The 19,425-nt window shown below is 39.3% G+C and overlaps 1 pseudogene; it reads left to right on the forward strand.

Moving 5' to 3' along the window:
* Window positions 1-5,240: 5,240 nt before the first annotated feature.
* LOC105713586 (60 kDa heat shock protein, mitochondrial-like) lies at window positions 5,241-6,971 on the forward strand (annotated as a pseudogene).
* Window positions 6,972-19,425: the final 12,454 nt, after the last annotated feature.

A 19,425-nucleotide genomic window follows, 5' to 3' on the forward strand; every position in this document is an offset into this window, starting at 1 on the left:
CTTATTTGGAGGTTCTATTTACACACTGAAAGAGAAAATTGAGGCAACAATTCCAATTTGAAAACGTGTTCCCAAACTGCCTGGGCCAACATCTGAGTTTGCACCATCCTTGTGTGTTCAGCCTCCAAGTCTCTGTCCTAGGAGAATGGACAGATGCACCTTGACTTGTGATGAGGTTATGTCACAATAAACTAGTTATAAATTGAAAATATATTAAGTTTAAAATGCATTTAACACACCAAATCTATAAAATATTGTAGTTTTGCCTAAGCTTCTTGAAATGTGCTCAAAATACTTACATTAGCCTACAGATGGGCAACATCACCTAACACAAGCGTATTTTATAATAAAGTGTTGAATATCATGTAATTTTTTGAATACTATACTGAAAGTAAAAAGACAGATGACTAGGATGACTATATGCGTACTCAAATTACAGTTTCTACTGAATGCTTTTCACTTTTGCGCCATCAGAAAGTCAAAAAAACATAAGTGGAACCATTGTTAGGCTGAGGACCATTTCTATTCCTCAGCTCATGCTGCTATAACACAATACCACAGACTGGGTGGCTTAAACAACAGACGTCTTATTTCCACAGTTATGGAGGCTGGAAGTCTGAGATTAAGACGCCAGCATGGTTAGCACTACATCCCTCTTTCTGGCTTGCAGATGGCCGCCTTCTCACTAAGTCCTCACAGTGGCAGAAAGAGAGACACAGCAAGCTCTCTGATGTCACTTCTTCTAAGAGTACTAATCCCATCATGAGGGCATGGCGTCATGACCTCATCTAAACTTAATTATCTCCCAAAGGTCCCATCTACAAATACCATGACATTGGGGGTTAAAGCTTCAAAATATGAATTTTACAGGGCTGTAATTCAGTCCATAGCATGGAATATGCAGGACCTAGGCAAAAAAGGGGCTCAGGGCAATGGACCTAATCTGGCAAACTGGATCAAACTCAGCCCTTTTCTCATCCTCCGCCTTGCTGGTGGCTTTCTACAGATGCCCCAGGCTGTGGGGAGAAGAGTAAATATGATTACTGCTGAAAGCTCATTTCTCAGGCTCTCTAAATACGCGTTCAATGCGCAACGCTCAAAGGGAATTTTCTACCCAAAACTGTAGCTTTGCAGCTTAACAATTATATTTTTGAAATGATGTCTAGGGAGACTGAGTTTTCTTAACTAACACCTCTAAGGAGAGACCAAATGCCTAGCTAGCAAGATGACTTTCTTGCCTAATTTTACTTTTTAAAATATTTTTACTTTTCTTGAAATAGTACTAAATAGGGTGTATTTTTACAAGCCAGGGGAAGATTCACTTACTGATTCTTGAACTAAAATAGCACTGTGCTGAAAAGAGAAGTAGATGATGAGTATATATAACAACTACTTTCATGAAAACTCAATTCTAGAGAGACACTAAATTTCATTCATTGTTTGTCTAAAGAGAAAGTGCAATGTTCATTGCAACACTGTTTACAATAGCAAAGACCTGGAACCAACCCAAATGCCCATCAATTATGCACTGGACAGGGAAAATGTGGCACATATACACCATGGAATACTATGCAGCCATCAAAAACAATGAGTTTGTGTCCTTTGTAAGGACATGGATGAACCTGGAAACCATCATTCTCAGCAAACTGACACAAGAACAGAAAATCAAACACCATAAGTTCTCACTCATAGGTGGATGTTGAACAAGGAGAACACATGGACACAGAGAGGGGAGCATCACACACTGGGGTCTTTCAGGGGGAAATAGGGGAGGGACAGTGGGGGGTGGGGAGTTGGGGAGAGATAACATGGGGAGAAATGCCAGATATAGGTGACGGGGAGGAAGGCAGCAAACCATATTGCCATGTATGTACCTATGCAACAATCCTGCATTTCTTCACATGTACCACAAGACCTAAAATGCAATAAAATAAAAAATAAAAATAAAAACAAATAAAAAAGAGAAAATGCAAACATAGTAATTAACGGGCAAGATGGCCAAAAATTAACTGTTCTAGTGCTTTATTCCGGATAAACGCAGTGTAATTATGATTCTTGTGAATTTCAGTAAAGCATGATTTAATACTACGCAAGGGTGCCATTAAAATGTGGGTATTAACTTTCCAATAATTTCTAGAAATTGAAATGGAATCTGTTTGGCAATAACATGACATTTTGACACCAATGAAAATATTTTATGTAGTTATGTAAGTGATAAAAATAAATGCTTTATAAAAATTTATCCAGAAGGACTTATAACTAGGAAAAACAATCATAATTAACAAGATGTTGTGAAGTGTGCAGCAGCCAAAGATAACTTTTAGACCAGCTGAAGGTGATGAGGTCATTTCTGGTCCTAAGTTCATAGGATCTGACCACCTGCAGAGATTTTTTTTTAAAGCACTTAAAAGAATTAATTTTCCAAATATGGAGAAGCTAAGAGAGTCTCACTCTTTTACGTGACTTTCTATTGTGCCAATGTAATGGAAGCAAATGCACACTTCAGCTTTTTAAGCAGCTGTTCCTATGGAGCAGGAGTAAATGTGTAAACTCTACCAGTACCAGCTGGAAAAAAGAACACGAATCTACTATTTCCTAATGTATTATGAAGCCTAGATTTTTGTTTCCAGGATAGCATGTGTCCAAAGCAACCAAATTAAGAGAAGGACTGTGAAATTATCCAGTGGATTAGGAACCATCTTGACGTTTCAACTGGCTGATACAAACAAAGCTCTACAGGCAGGTAACCATGCCTCTTGTTGCATTAGCTGTGCAGAGTCCACTACAATATTGAAAAGATTCTTTTTACTATTTTTAACTGAAATCATTATAGCACAAGACTCTTAACCACAGTAACACCAAAAGAACAAGAGGCTATTTTATTAAGTATATGTCTTTTTTTCAATATGAACATTACTGATCTCTAAATTGATAATGTCTACTGAGGATTTCTAAGTCAAATAATAATAACTATAATAATAGTAATAATAGAAGATATTTCATCAAAACATGCATACCTTTTGTCTCTACTTTTACATATAATTTTTAAAAAATTATACTTCTAAGTATTACCAAATAAGGACAAAAAGTTTTAGTGTATCATAGTGTTTTTCAAAATAAAATTTATCATTTAGAGAAGTTTTAGGTTCACATCAAAATTGAATACAAAGTACAGAGAGTTCCCATCTATACCCTGTAATCCTTGACACACACACATAGCCTCCCCAACTATCAGCGCCATATATGAGAGTGCTACATTTGTTACAGTCAACAAAGCTACATTTATACGTGTTTATCACCCAAAATCCATAGCTTACATTAGAGTTCATTCTTGATGTTGTATATTCTATGGCTTTGGGAAAATGTATAATGACATGTATCTAAAAAATTATCGTATCATAAACAATCGTTTCACTGTTCTAAAAAATCCTCTGTGTTCCACCTACTTATATCTCACTCCTCCTTAACCCCTGGCAAGGACTGTGCTTTTTACTGCCTCTATAGTTTTGCATTTTCCAGAATGTGATATAGTTCGAATAGTATAGTATATAGCCTTTTAAGATTGGCTTCTTTCACTTAGCAATATGCGTTTAAGTTTTCCCCATGTCTTTTTGTGGCTTGATAGCTTATTTCTTTTTAGTTTTAAATAATGTTCCATCTTCTGGATGTACCACAGTTTATTTACCCATTCACCTAGAGAAGGACATCTTGATTGCTTCCAAATTTTGGCAATTATGAACAAAGCTGTTATAAATATTAATATGCAGGTTTTGGTGTAGACACACGTTTTCAACTCGTTTGAGTAAATACCAAAGAACACTATTGTTGGAGTGTATGGTAAAAGTATGTTTGGTTTTGTAAGAAATTGCCCAGCTGTCTTCCAGAGTAGCTGTACCATTTTGCATTCCCATCAGCAATGAATGAGAGTTCTTATTACACATTCTCATCAGCATTTGTTGTCAGTGTTTTAGATTTTGGCCATTATAATAAGTGTGTAACAATGTCTCAGTGTGGCTTTAATTTGCAATTTTCTAATGCCATATTATTTGCATCATCCTTACACATGCATATTTGCCATGCACGTCTCTTCTTTGGTGAGGTGTCTGTCCACGTCTTTTGCCTGCTTTTTAATGGGGTTGCTCCTTCTCTTATTGCTGAGTTCTAATACTTTACGTATTTTGAAAAGCTGTTCTTTATCAGATATGACTTTTGCAAATATTTTCTCCTACTCTGTCATAGTGTTTTAAGTGTTGGTCAACCTTGAGGCTTTAGAGAAACAAAAAACAATTTGAACAAATTATATGGTTGTAAAACTTTAGAACCATTCTTGAAGATGCCTTTAAAATGATCTATGGGCTAGGTGCAATGGCTCACACCTGTAATGCTAACACTTTTGGAGGTCAAGACAGGAGAATTTCTTGAGCACAGGAATTTAAAATCAGCCTGAGCAACATAGAGAGACTCTATCTCTACAAAAAATTTAAAAATTAACTGGGTGCAATGGCATGTGCCAGTAGTCTCAGCTACTTGGGTGGCTGAGATGGAAGGATTGCTTGAGCTAAGGAGTGGAGGCTGGAATGAGCTGTGATGGCACCACTGCACTCCACCCTAGGTGACAGAATGAGACCCTGTCTCAGAAGAAAAATACAAATAAAGAAAAAATTTATCTATCTTAGATTATTATTTCACTAACTATACTGTGAAAGTTGTCAGAATCAAAATGGAATTGCTAATGATAAAAAAAAATAAAACCACACGTGAAAACCTGACATACCAAAACCAGACAAGGACACACACACACACACACACACACACACACACACAAACTATAAGCCAATATTTTTGATGAACATAGATGCAAAAATCCTCAATGGAATATCAGCAAACTGAATGCAACAACACATTAAAAACGTCATTCACCATGATTAAGTGGGATTCATCCCAGGGATACAAGGATGGTTCAGCATGTACAAATCAACAACAAATGTGGTATATCATGTTAACAGAACCAAGAACAAAAGCCATGTAATCATTTCAATAGATGCTAAAAAAGCATTCAATAAAATTCAACATTCCTTTATGATAAAAAATGCTCAACTTGTTGTGGGTAAAAATACACAGAAACTGGGTATATGTTACAAACTCATAGCTAACATCATACTCAACAAGGAAAAGCTGAAAGCCTTTCCTTTAAGAACTAGAAAAAGCCCCCTCACTCGCCACCGACAACCTACCTCACCATGTGCAAACCCTGCTGCCGCCCCGCAGAAATCCTTCAATTACCCACAGGCTTTCGACAGATGAGAACAGTGTCAAGGGTCCTGGGTCCTCATCTCAGGTTTATGCCAAAGATGTAAAATTTGGTGCAGATGCCCGAGTCTTAATGCTAAAGGTGTAGGCCTTTTAGCCAATGCCATAGCTGTCACAATGGGGCCAAAGGGAAAAACAGTGGTTATTGAGCAGAACTGGGGAAGTCCCAAAGTAACAAAAGATGGAGTGATTGTTGCAAAGTCAATTGACTTAAAGGATAAATATAAAAATATTGGAGCTAAACTTGTTCAAGATGTTGCCAATAACACAAATGAAGAGGCTGGGGATGGGCATGCTCAACTGCCAAGGAAGGCTTCAAGAAGATTACCAAAGGTGCTAATCCAGTGGAAATCAAGAGAAGTGTGATATTAGCTGTTGATGCTGTAACTGCTGTACTTAAAAAACAGTCTAAACCTGTGACCACCCCTGAAGAAATTGCTCAGGTTGCTACAATTTTTGCAAATGGAGACAAGGAAATTGGCAATGTCACTTCTGATGCAATGAAAAAGTTCAGAAGAAAGGGTTTCATCACAGTAAAGATGGAAAAACACTGATTGATGAATTAGAAATTATTGAAACCATGAAAGTTTGACTGAGGGTATATTTCTCCTTACTATATTAATACATCAAAAGGTCAGAAATATGGATTCCAGGATGCCTATGTTCTATTGAGTAAAAAAAAAGTTTCTAGTGTCCAGGCCTTTGTACCTGCTCCTGAAATTGCCAATGCTCACCATAAGCCTATGGTCCCAATTGCTGAAAATGTTGATGGAGAAACTCTAAGTACACTCATTCTGAATAGCTAAAAGTTGGTCTTCAGGTTGTAGCAGTCAAAGCTCCAGGGTTTAGTGACAGTGGAAAGAATCAGCTTAAAGACATGACTATTGCTCCTGGTGGTGCAGTGTTTCAAGAAGAGAAGTTGACTCTAAATCTTGAAGATGTTCAGCCTCATGACTTAGGAGAAGTTGTAGAGGTCACTGTGATTAAAGATGACTCTATTGTCTTAAAAGGAAAAGGTGACAAGGCTCAAATTGAAAAATGTATGCAAGAAATCATTGAGCAGTTAAATGTCATGACTAGTGAATATGAACAGGAAAAACTGAATGAACGACTGGCAAAACTTTCAGATGGAGTAGCTGTGCTGAATGTTCATGGGACAAGTGATGTTGAAGTGAATGAAAAGAAAGACAGTGTTACAGATGCCCTTAAAGCTACAAGAGCTGCTGTTGAAGAAGGCATTGTTCTGGGAGGGGGTTGTACCCTACTTCGGTGCATTGGTGCCTTGGACTCATTGACTCCAGCTAATGAAGATCAAAAAATTGGTATAGAAGTTATTAAGAGAACTCTCAAGATTCCCACAATGACCTTTGCTAAAAATGCAGGTGTTAAAAGATCTTTGATAGTCAAGAAACTTATCCAGTTCCTCCGAAGTTGGTTATGATGCCATGGTCAGAGATTTTGTGAATGTGGTGGGAAAAAGAATTACTGACCCAATAAAGCTTGTGAGAAATGCTTTATTGGATGCTGCTGGGGTGGCCTCTCTGTTTAAACTACAGCAGAAGTTGTAGTCACAGAAATTACTAAAAAAAAAAAAAGAGAAGGTCCCTGAAATGGGTGCAATGGGTGGAATTGGAGGTGGAATGGGAGGTGGCAAGTTCTAATTCTTAGAATAGTGCTTTACCTTTATTAATAAACTGTGACAGGAATCCCAAGGCAGTGTTCCTCACCAATAACTTCAGAGAAGTCAGTTGGAGAAAATGACGGAAGAAAAGGCTAGCTGACATTTAGGAAATCACTAACTATAAGTTACTGGTTTCAAATGACAAAATACATAATGTTTACTGCTGTCATTGTCCATGCCTGCAGACAATTTATTTTGTATTTTTCAATAAAAACACATTTGTATATTCCTAATACTGGGTGCAAGAGCCATGTACCAATGTACTGCTTTCAACTTAAATCGCTGAGGCATTTTTACTACTATTCTGTTAAAATCAGGGTTTTAGGGCTTGCCACCACGAGATGAGAAGTTAAGCAGCCTTTCTGTGGAGAGTGAGAATAATTGTGTACAAACTAGAGAAATATCCAATTATGTGACAACCTTTGTTTAATAAAAATTTGTTTAAAGTTAAAAAAGAACTGGAACAAGACAAAGATGAACGCACTCACCATTCCTCTTCAACATAGTACTAGAAGTCCTAGCCAGTACAATTAGAAAAGAGAAAGAAATTAAAGGCATCCAGATCGGAAAGAAAGAAGTCAAATTATCCTTGTTCACAGACAACATGACTGTATATTTAGAAAACACTAGACTCCAAAAAAAAAAAAAGTTAGAACTGATAAATGAATTCAGTAAAGTTGCAGGATACAAAATAACATACAAAAATCAATAGTATTTATATACACCAACAGCACATGCTCTGAAAAAGAAATCAAGAAGGGAAATCATTTACAATAGCTATATGAATTATAAAATGTCTAGAATACATTTAACCAAATAAGTGAAAGATCTACCTTAGGAAAACTATAACACACTGATGAAAGAAATTGAAAAGGACATTTTAAAAATGGAAAGGGTTCATGACCAGCCTGGCCAACATGGTGAAACCCTGTCTCTACTTTAAAAAATACAAAAATCAGCCAGAAATCACTTGAACCTGGGAGGCAAAAGTTGCAGTGAGCCGAGATCGCACCATTTCGCTCTAGCCTAGCTGACAGAGCAAGACTCTGTCAAAAAAACAAAAAGGGAAAAGATATTGTATGCTTATGGATTAGAAGAATTAATAATATTGTCAAAATGTCAATACTGCACAAAGCAATCTGCAGATTTGCAGATTTAATGAAATCCCTATCAAAATACCAATGACATTCTTCACAGGAATAGAAAAAATAGTCCTAAAATTTATATGAAACCACAAAAGACGGCATAGCCAAAGAAATCCTGAGCAAAATAAACAAAGCTGGAGGCATCACACTACATGACTTCAAAACACATTAAAAAACCAACGGTAACCAAAGTAATATGGTACTTGGGTAAAAATAGACATATGAGGCCAGGTGCAGTGGCTCATGAATGTACTAGCACTTAGTGAGGCTGAGGCAGGAAGATCACTTGAGGCCAGGAGTTAGAGACCAGCCTTAGCAACACAGGGAGATCCTGTCTCTCCAAAAAAGAAAAAATATATACAGCTGGGCATGGTAGTGTGCACCAGTGGTCCCTAGCTGCTCAGGAGGCTGAGGCCGGAGGACTGCTTGAGTGAGCCTAGGACTTAGTAGCTGCAATGAGCTATGATTGCACCACTACCCTCCAGCCTGGGTGACAGAGCAAGATTCTGTGAAAGAAAGAGAGAAAGAGAGAAAGAAGAAAGAAAACAGACACATAGAACAATGCAACAGAGTAGAGAACCCAGAAATAAATCCATGTATTTACAACCAACTCATGTCTACAAAGGTGCCAAGAACAAACACTGGGAAAAAGACAGTCTCTTCAACAAATGGCTCTGAAAAACTGGATAACTCTATCCAGAAGAATGCAACTAGACCCCTATCTCTAAGCATACACAAAAATCAAGTCAAAATGGATTAAAGATTTAAATCCAAAACCTTTAGCTATGAAACCACTAGAAGAAAACATTGGGGAAATGCTCCAGGATATTAGTCTGGGCAAAGGTTCTTGAGTAAGATCTCAAAAGCACAGGCTACAAAAGCAAAAACAGACAAACAGAATCATATCAAGTGAAAAAGCTTTTGCACAGCAGTGATAACGAAGAGAAGAGACAGCCCACTGAATGAGAGAAATTACTTGCAAATTATCCATCTAACAAGGAATTAATTACCAGAATATATGAGGAACTCAAACAACTCTATAGCAAAAAAACAAATAATACAATTAAAAATGAGAAAAAAATCTGCGTAGACATTTTTCAAAAAGAAGACAAACAAATGGCCAATAGATATACCATAAAATGCTCAACATCACTAATCATCAAGGAAATGCAAATCAAAACCGCAATGAGATATCCTCTCACCCTAGTTAAAATGGCTTTTATTAAAAAGACAAAAAATAATGAGTGCTGGCAAGGATGTGAGGAAAGGGGAACCCTTGTACACTGTTGGTGGGAATGTAAATTAGTACAATCACTATGGAGAACAGGTTTCTCAGAAAACTAAAAATAGAGCTACCATAGAAGACAGCAATTCCACTACTGGGTATAGACCAAAAAATCAACATATCAAAGAAATATCTGTGTTCACGTGTTTATTGTAGCATTATTTACGATAGCCAAAATATGGCATCAGCCTACGTACCTATCAATGGATTAAAAAAATGTGGTGTATATATATATATATACACACACACACAACAGAGTATTATTCAGCCATGAAAAAAAGAATGAAATTCTGTCATTTGCAGCAACATGAGCAGAACTGGAGGTCATTATGTTACTTGAAATAAACCAGGCACAGAAAGACAAATAATGCATGTTCTCACTCTTATGTGGGAGCTAGAAAAGTGGACCTCATGGAGGTAGAGAGGAGAAGAATGGTTACCAGAGACTGAAAAGGACAGGGGGAAGGGAGAATAGAGAGGTTGATTAATGGGTACAAAAATATAGTTAGGTAGAAGATATAAGACATAGTGTTTGGTGAATCAGTAAGGTTGTTAGGGAAGCAGGAGCCTAGGAGAGCCAGGGTGACACCACTTAAAGTTCCACTCCGTCTTGAGACTAACCAGGCACATTCCTTGCCAGCCATGACGCAGTTGAGGAAAACCTACAAGGACTTACTCCTACAACAGCAGAAAGTCTAGATGTCCCAATACTCATAACGATACACATTTTCAAAATACTTATAGTTACGCTTTGATGTACTTACACACTAAAATGTCAAGAATCATTTTCCTTAAATCAACAGTATAATAAATTTTGTCATGCTGTCTGCTCACCCATATGTAGGCACAGCTTAGTTTGGTCTTTACATAGACAAGACCCCTATAAGAAAAACTTAAAAGACAGTACATTGCTCTGCTTGCTTTCTGAGGATGCCCTAGCCTATAATGAAGTAGTTTTCAATAAACTGTATCTTCTCAATGTACAACCTTGGACTGGTGCTACATTCATTATTGATTTTTGTAGCTAAGGATAATCATTTCAAAACATTTACATAATCCTCTCATTTTTCCTTTAAAAACTTTTATTCTTCCTTTCTCTCCCTGAATACGTACAGTTTACTGTGGCATGCAAATTCCCATAGCAATGCTCTATTCCCAAATAAGCATTGTTTTCTTTTAGAGAGCCTCTTTCTGGTTGTTTTTTAAGTTAACAATACAAACAAAGGTGAAATTAACTGGAATCCCTACAGAATCCTGATATATCAAGAAAGACTCGAAATCTAGTCAAGGTTGGTGCCACCCCTGAATATCATGAGGAGAGCTGCAACTCATAGCTTCTATTAAAATGCAAACCAGGTGCTGTTTCTTACTAGAAAAAAAAAGGAAGGATATACTGTCTTACACTGAAAGATGTTTGGACCAAAGCCTTCTTCAGAAATATCTTTTATTACATTATGTTATTATGTTACTAGACTTTATTACCTCTAAGAAACATTAATTATCACTAGAAAGGTGAAAGTAAAATGACTGACTGAGCACATGCTCCTACCGCCATAGCACCAAAAACCACAAGCAATGATGGAACCAAATGCCTTTAAAATAATCGATTTAAAATGTCTCTTCAATAAGAAGCCATGACTGCAACATACTAGAAAATGCAGGGAATCCACATGTACCAGAGAGGGTTCCATTGCATACAACATATCTACTCTAGTTAGTTTAATCTAAAGTGAATTTACTACAGCAGAAGTTCCCAACCCCGAGGTCATGGACTGGTATCTCCCGTCAGATCAGCGGTGGCATTAGATTCTCATAGGAGCGCAAACCCTACTGTGAACTACACAGGTGAGGGATCTAGGTTGTGCACTCCTTATGAGAACCTAATGCCTGATGATCTGTCACTCAATCACCCCTGATGGGACCTTCTAGTTTCAGGAAAACAAGCTCTGGGCTCCCACTGCTTCTACATTATGGTGTAATAATAGAAATAAAGTGCATAATAAACATAATGTGGCCAGGCCTGGTGGCTCATGCCTGTAATTCCAGCACTTTGGAAGGCTGAGGCGGGTGGATCACTTGAGGTCAGGAGTTCGAGACCAGCCTGGCCAACATGGTAAAACCCTGTCTCTACTAAAAATACAAACATTTGCCAGGCTTGGTGGCACCTGCCTGTAGTCCCAGCTACTTGGGAGGCTGAGGCAGGAGAATCACTTGAACCCAGGAGGAGAAGGTTGCAGTGAGCCGAGATCACACCACTGCACTCCAGCCTGGGCGACAGAGTGAGACTCCATTTCAAAAATAAAAAATAAAGATAGACAGATAGATAGATGATAGATAGATAGATAGATAGATAGATAGATAGATAGATAGATAGATGTAATGGGCTTGAACCACAAACCAGTCCCTGATGCCAAAAATGTTGAGGACCGCTATATTACAGCAAAGCCAAAGGGTATCACAATCACCGAGAGGTCTAAAGAAGATCAATATTGGGCTGTCCTTTCAAGAACATCTCCTAAAACCACACTGTAGAACTGCGCTTCTGGCCCCCTCACAGTCAGGAAACAGTGGAATCAGGAATCGGCTGCTGCTCTGCGAGCTCCAGACCAAAGCCACTTACACCACCCACCATCCACAGCTGCAAAATGAAGGAGCTGCATGTAGGAAATTCTCCTAATTTTATGTTGCCTCCGATTTCATTTTGAATACAGATTTAACTTTCTCACACCAGAAACAGAGCTCAGTCACCTTTGACACAGTTTTCAGTTCTACAACACACCTGGATGGCTCAGCCAGCAGCCAGTGACAACAACTTAGAGACATCTCTCCCGCCTAGCTGACTGGGCTCCTGCTCTCTCACTGCTTCCTTTAAATGGACCATTCAGGCATTAGCCTGTGAACTTAAAGCAGCCCATATCCCATTTCCTTATGTATATGGCTAGTGACCATATGCTTCTCTCTTTCTGCCAGACTCTTCATTCCAGCCTCACATGACCCAGGGACGGAAAAGCCCTCCCGACTCACTGTGCCCTCCTTGGCCAGGTTTTCTATGTTTAAGTCTTTGAACTTGTTTCTTATTGTGATGGTGTATTAAACATGTGCCTTCCAGGGCTAGGCGCAGTGGTTCACACCTGTAATTCCAGCACTTTGGGAAGCCAAGGTGGGTGGGTCACTTGAGGTCAGGAGTTTGAAAGCAGCCTGGCCAACATGGTGAAACCCCATCTCTACTAAACATACAAAAATCAGCCAGGCATGGTGGTGGGCACTACTTGGGAGGCTGAGACAGGAGAATCACTTGAACCTGGGAGGTGGAGGCTGCAGTAAGCCAAGATCATGCTGCTGCACTGCAGCCTGAGAGACAAAGCAGGACTCCATCTCAAAAAAAAAAAAAAAAAAGATGAATTTCTGCCTTCCATCTGAAGAAGTAGGATCTGCCCTAGGCTGGGTTTTTTCCGGGATGCAGGGGAGAACATGAGGTCAGACTCCCAGTGCCAGAGCCACGGCCAGGCAGGTATAAACTGGACATGGGTCAGACATGAGCCACCAGGGCATCTGCCAATACAAACAAGCTTCCTCTGCAAGGGACCCCCTGGTCAAGGGTCAGACAGCCAGGCATTAGGCCATTTGCCTGGTAGAGGAAGTATCCTGAGAAAGGCACACCGTAAACACCACATCCAGCTCCCTCCATTTCTGGTTAGGTCAGGGTTGCTAGCCACTCTGTACCAGAACCCCGGTTTAGCTGGGGACTTTCAAAGCACTATGCCCTGCCTCTCAACACTCATGAAGCCAGAGACCCAGCACTGAGGAGCCTCAACATCACAGCTGTTTCGAAAAAACAACTCTGTTAGCAGAAATAGTGGAGGCAGAAGAAGTCAGCCTCTACCCCCAGAGTGTTCCGCTTCTGCCTTCTAAAACCCATGTGGCTGTGATAGATGTGACCCTAAATCCCATTTAAAAGCAGACCTTCAAGGGCATCTAAAAAATGTAGCTTTGAGGGTTCCAGCCTCAGTCATTCAGGCAGGCATACGCAGAAGGAGAGTAGAAAAGATACTGAATGAGGTGATGTAGGCTCCCACCCATCCTGAAGAGAGAGCAGAAAGGATATAACTCTCAGAGGAAAGCAAGAGTGATTCCAGGAGAACTCCAAGTGTCAAGGCCTGTGTACACAAGGATCTCCAGGTAGACTTGGAGCAACCACCAGGGTGACTGACTCCATCGACATTAGAGCAGTAGGTAGGCTGCCTGAACTCCCCGCTTTGAATGGAGAACAAAGACGGAACTGAAGAATTGGTTATGAATGTTGGGTCAGAGGCCATGGTTAGGAGGATAGAAACTCTCCTTTTCTAAGGGAAGCTGCTGCTATTCTTACATGGCAGCAAAATGCCCCCTCACTGGAAGCTGAGTGTGGTATGCATACCACCTTCGTATTCAGGCCAATACAGCCTCAATGACGAAGATGAGCATGCAGCCAGGAATCAAACATCTGAAGTAGACAGACACCATGAAAGAGAGATATACAACTTAATGAACAAAGCAAATCACTTCATACATTAGAATTTATGCAGCAGACAAATGAGAACTTTGAAAATATAAAAAAACTTAGAGATACAAGAACAGATACTGCATCCACGAAACAAGATTTTTTTTTTAATATTAGAAAAAAAGTACTTACCAAATAAAAATCCCAATAAATAATCCAAAAAGTAGCGTACACTCAGCTGATGAGAGGACATGCTAGCTGAAAGCCTGAATTTCCCTCAAAATGAAAGAGAGGATAGTGAGTGCTGTGGTGTGCCACTCAGATCCCCCTCTAGGGACCAAGGCACTCATTCTACCATATATTGGCTGTTGACGTGTCACAGCTAACTCCCTCTCTAGGAATTCTCCTCAGGAAAGAAAGCTTCTTTGCCCAGGTAATATCCCCTCCCAAAAGTATATTTCACTTGGATTTAGGACAATCTGAAGTGTCAGCCCAAGCCCAAAGCTCCCAGCAGGGTCAGCTGAGGTCTTTGTTGCAATTGTGTCTCAGGTCAACTTTTCCCTTTACCCCCTACCCCACTTTTCTCTCCACTGGCTGCATTCAAGTGTCCATTTGAGAGTCTGTTTCTGGGTAACCCATCCATCTAAGATAGACAGAAAGAACAAAAACAAAAAGACCTGAAGACATCTAGATATTTGTCCCTCTGTCTAATTGGATTTCTAGGAGACAAGAACAGAGAATGGAGGGAAGGGAAAACCAGAAGTGTCAAAGTAGATTTTCCATGAATGAAAGAGACTGATCAGATTAAAGAGGCTCACCAACTGTTTGACAAGATGAAAAGAAAAAATATATGTATGCATATACGTGTTGTATTGGTCAGTGTTCTCCAGAGAGACAGAACCAACAGGATGTGTGCATATACAGAAAGAGATTTATTTTCAGGGATTGGCTAAGGTGATTATGGAGGCTGACAAGTCTCAAGATCTTCGGGGGGGCCAGCAGGATGGAGGCCCAGGAAAAGCCAATGTTGCAGTTCAATCCCAAAGGCCATCTGCTGCAGAATTCCCTCCTGCTGGGGGAAGGTTATACTTTTGTTCTACCTAGACCTCCAAGTGATTGGATGAGGCCCTCTCACATTATAGAGTGAAATCTGCTTTCAAGTTCACTAATTTGAATGTTAATCTCATCTAAAAACACCGTCACTAAAGCATCCAGAATGTTTGACCACATAGCTGAGTGATGTGGCCCAATCAAGTCGATGCATAAAATTAACCATCACACATAGACATCTACTATGAGACTTTCAGAAGACCAAAAATAAACACTTCCAGGGTTAAATAAATAAATAATCGACAAATGAATAAGACTGAATTGGCATGATATCTCATTGATAAAGAAGGGCTGGGCTCCTGGCTAAACCTCACCCTTAAGCTTGGAACTTGGCCCTAAGTGAAAACAGCTGACCTCGTTTTTCTGCCCAAATATTGCCTTTTTGGCATGCCACACCCCTATCCTGTGCCCATAAAAAGACTTCAGCTGGCAGAACAACACAAGTGGCTGAGCAGCAGGGATACAAGTGGCTGAGTGGTGAGCAGAGAAGCAGCAGATGTGGCTAACTTCAGACAGTGCAGCTCAGGGAAAGATCATCTTCCCACACCATTCCCTTTCCAACTCCCCATCCTGCTTCCCATCCCAGAGCCATTTTCATTGTCTAATAAAATCCTCCACATACACTACCCTTCAATCTGTTCATGTTACCTGATTCTTCCTAGACACCAGACTAGAACCCGGGTTCCGAGAGGGCAGGGACTTGGATGCTGCTGTGGGGCCCGCACAGAACCTACTCTCGCCAGAGAGGAGTGACCAGCCAGTTCCAGTGTTCATTCCCCCTGGTTCCCACACTCGCTTGCGCTTCCTCTCGCAAGAAGTGGCCAGCAGCAGGCTGAGTGAAACAAGCCACGCCAGTTCCTGCCCACAAAGGGAGTCAGGGGAACCATCCCATCTGATCATCAGCAACATTGAACGTTAGGAAGACACTGGAGAGTTATCTTCAAAGTTATGAGGGAAAATTATTTTCTACCTAGAATCCTTAATATACAAAAACTGTTTTTTAGGTTGAGAACTGAAATAAAGACATTTGGGATGTTACTCTGGAAACAATTAGCAGAGGATGTATGCTAACTAAATATAAGTCATAAGAAAAAAATAAAGTATACTATGAAAGTGTGGATCAGAGAACTATTAAAATATATAGTTTTTTTTTTAAGCCAGGCTCATGCCCATAATTCAGGAGACTTGGGAGACTGCAGTGGGAGGATCTGTTGAGGTACAGAGTTCAAGATCAGCCTAGGCAACATAACAAGAACCCATCTCTAAAAAAATTAAAGAATAAAATAACATATGTAGTTAAATTAAATCACTGTTAGTTGTTTTTAAAAATTGATAAGAATCTCCAAAATTTTCAGATGATCTAAACATGGGAAGGGGGGTTAGGGGACACTGAAAAAAAAAAGAAATAAAAGCATGCCAGAATTTGTATCTTTATTAGGAGAAGATGTGATGCTGACCAATGGCAACACTGAGAAAAATGTGTGTGTGTGTGTGTGTGTGTGTGTGTGTGTGTGTCAAAGTTTAAGTGTGACTGACAGTGAAAGAAAGACAAAGGCAGATTAGGGAAATGGAAACAAAAAGAATGCAAAATTGTGTCCTTAATTTCAGGCAAGGCTGAATACACAATAAAAAGACAAAGACAAATACTTTATAGTAGGCATAATCTTCAGTCAACATGTATCAATCATGAATATCAACACTCCAACTGGCATAGAATTGAAATTCAAATAACCAAAATCTATCAAGAAATGTAAGTAGACAAACACTCTAATAAGAAAAGACTTTTATTATAATTACTATAAAAAGTTAATACATCTTATTCAGGCCATAAAGATCAAGTAGATATAAAATAAACAGGACTCTAGAAGACCTAAAAATCTAATTAATAAGGTAAACCTAATTACTAAAGTCTATACTTTGAAACGAGAAAATAAACTTTCTTTTCAATGGCAGACAGTGAGAAAGATATTTCTAAACACAATACAAGAATGAGAAACAAAAAAAACTAGATTGAATAAATATTTCCATCAAAAAAAGGTTAGTATCTGAAAAAAAAAACTTAATATCTGGTGGAAATACTGTAAATACAACCAAAAGATAATAACAAACTGGAAAAAAAAATTACCAAAATTTGTGTGTTTATTGCCTGACATCCATACCAGCAACACAGTTTTTCTTTGGAAATACCATTCTGGCTATGCAGTTAAAGTGAGCCCCAGCCCTGAGTGGGGCATATCGTTTCATCTCCTTAGCCACAGGATTGATTCACACGTGAGCACATGACTCATTTGGGGCCAACAAGAAAGAGAAAATGGCAGGACTTGTTGCAAACAACTGAAAGACTCTTGAATTTGGTGGTGTGAGGATGTGAAGTTGCAGCCATCTTGCTATCACAATGAGAGCCACCCTGAAGATAAAGCGGAAAAGAATAAGCAAAACCAAGAAATAAACACCAGAGACATGTTTTGGTGCCTAATTAGAGAGAAATAATCAAAATGCTCAATGTCTTTAAATGTATTGGTGAAGAGGGGGTGGTAACAATTGGAAAAGACTTTGAGGCTGATTTGTGATATATTACAAAACCAAGCAAATGAAAAAGTAGCTATTACTAGATGTTGTGGGTTGAGTTGTATTTCCTAAAGAGATATTCTGAAATCCTAACCACCCTCTCTACCACTGCTACCACCCCTTTGTACCACCGTCTCTACCACCATTTTCTCTCCCTGTAAGGACACCAGTCATTGTGTTTAGGGTAGCTCCTGAATAAAAGCATGCCAGAATTTGTATTTTTATTAGGAGAAGATGTGACGCTGACCAATGGCAACACTGAGAAAAATGTGTGTGTGGTGGCTGCTAAATGCAATGACTGGTGTCCTTACAAGGACAGAAAGCCTTGGAGACACAAAGACACAGGAGAGAAAGCCAAAGAAAGATAAAGGAGTGATGGGAGCTCCACTGCCACAAGCCAAAGGTGGCCAGGGATTGCTGGAAACCACCAGAAGCTGAAAGACCAAAGGAAGGATTCTTCCCTTCATCAAGGGGCACGGTCCTGCCTACACCTTCATTTCAGACTTCTAATCTACAGGACCAGTAAGAATAAATTTTTTTGTTTACCTAGTTTGTGGTAATTGGTTATGGCAGCCCAAGAAACTAATAGAGTAGATAATTAACTTCAAGGAAGAGCAAAAAGTTGTGCAAGAAAGCAAAAGTAACTGGTATAACACATGGGTCAGATTTCAGTAGCATTTATATAAGCAAAATAATGTTTTTAAAAAAATCACAATACAATTTTTTTTTTTTAAGATAGAGTCTCCATCTGTTATCCAGGTTGGAATACAGTGGTTCAATCTCGGCTAACTGTAACCTCCACCTCCCAGGTTCAAGCAATTCTTGTGCCTCAGGTTCCTGAGTAGCTGGGATTACAGGCACCTGCCACTACACCAGGCTAATTTTTGTATTGTTAGTGGAGACGGGGTTTCACCATGTTGATCAGACTGGTCTTGAACTCTTGACCTCAAGTGATCCACTCTTCTTGGCCTCCCAAAAAGCTGGAATTACAGGTGTGAGCCACCGCGCCCAGCCAAGAAATTTTTTTAAAACCATGGTACCATGGTTGTGAAGAAGGGGAGCAGGGGACTGGCAACTGTACTTGTTTATTAGAGACAGGAGAATTATTCTTACTTCCAGTCATAGGAACTATATAGATAATGCTTAATGTTTAGAAATGAAGTACTATTATAAGCTTAGTATACAGAGATATGGAAATGAATGACAAAAGAAACAGCTAAAAGTTGAAGGTGGTCCTCCGAAGAATGAGACACGAGAAACTGGATGTTGGGTGCTAGAAAAGGCTGCTTTTTCACAATAAATTATGTAGAACTATTTGCCCTATTGAACTATTTATCAACTTTCACAAACTAAAGGCAAAACTTAAGGTAAAATAAGCACAAATGAATAATTTACAAAGAAAGAAACAAATGAACACATTCCTAACATTAATTAGCAATGAGACCAATTTAAAATAAACAAGTAGAGAAAGAACATTGATTTCATTTGTAATATTTTAGTTCTTGTATTTTAAAAATATTTTGAGAAAACATGATAAAATACTGCCAATTCCGGGTTTAAAACTCAGGGTTTTAAAATTTGTAACCTGGCTGGGCACGTTATAGGCTCATGCCTGTAATCCCAGCACTTTGGGAGACCGGGGCAGGCGGATCACCTGAGGTCAGGAGTTTGAGACCAGGCTGGCCAACATGGGGAAACCCCGTCTCTACTAAAAATACAAAAATGAGCCGGGTGTGGAGGCAGGTGCTACTTGGGAGGCTGAGGCAGGAGAATCACTTGAACCTGGGAAGCAGAGATTGCAGTGAGCCGAGATTGCCACTGAACTCCAGCCTGGGGATAGAACGAG

This window comes from Aotus nancymaae, unplaced genomic scaffold (genome assembly GCF_030222135.1).
Source record: "Aotus nancymaae isolate 86718 unplaced genomic scaffold, 86718_ANA_hifiasm-v0.15.2.pri h1tg000022l_1, whole genome shotgun sequence".
In the NCBI taxonomy this organism is placed as follows: domain Eukaryota; kingdom Metazoa; phylum Chordata; class Mammalia; order Primates; family Aotidae; genus Aotus; species Aotus nancymaae.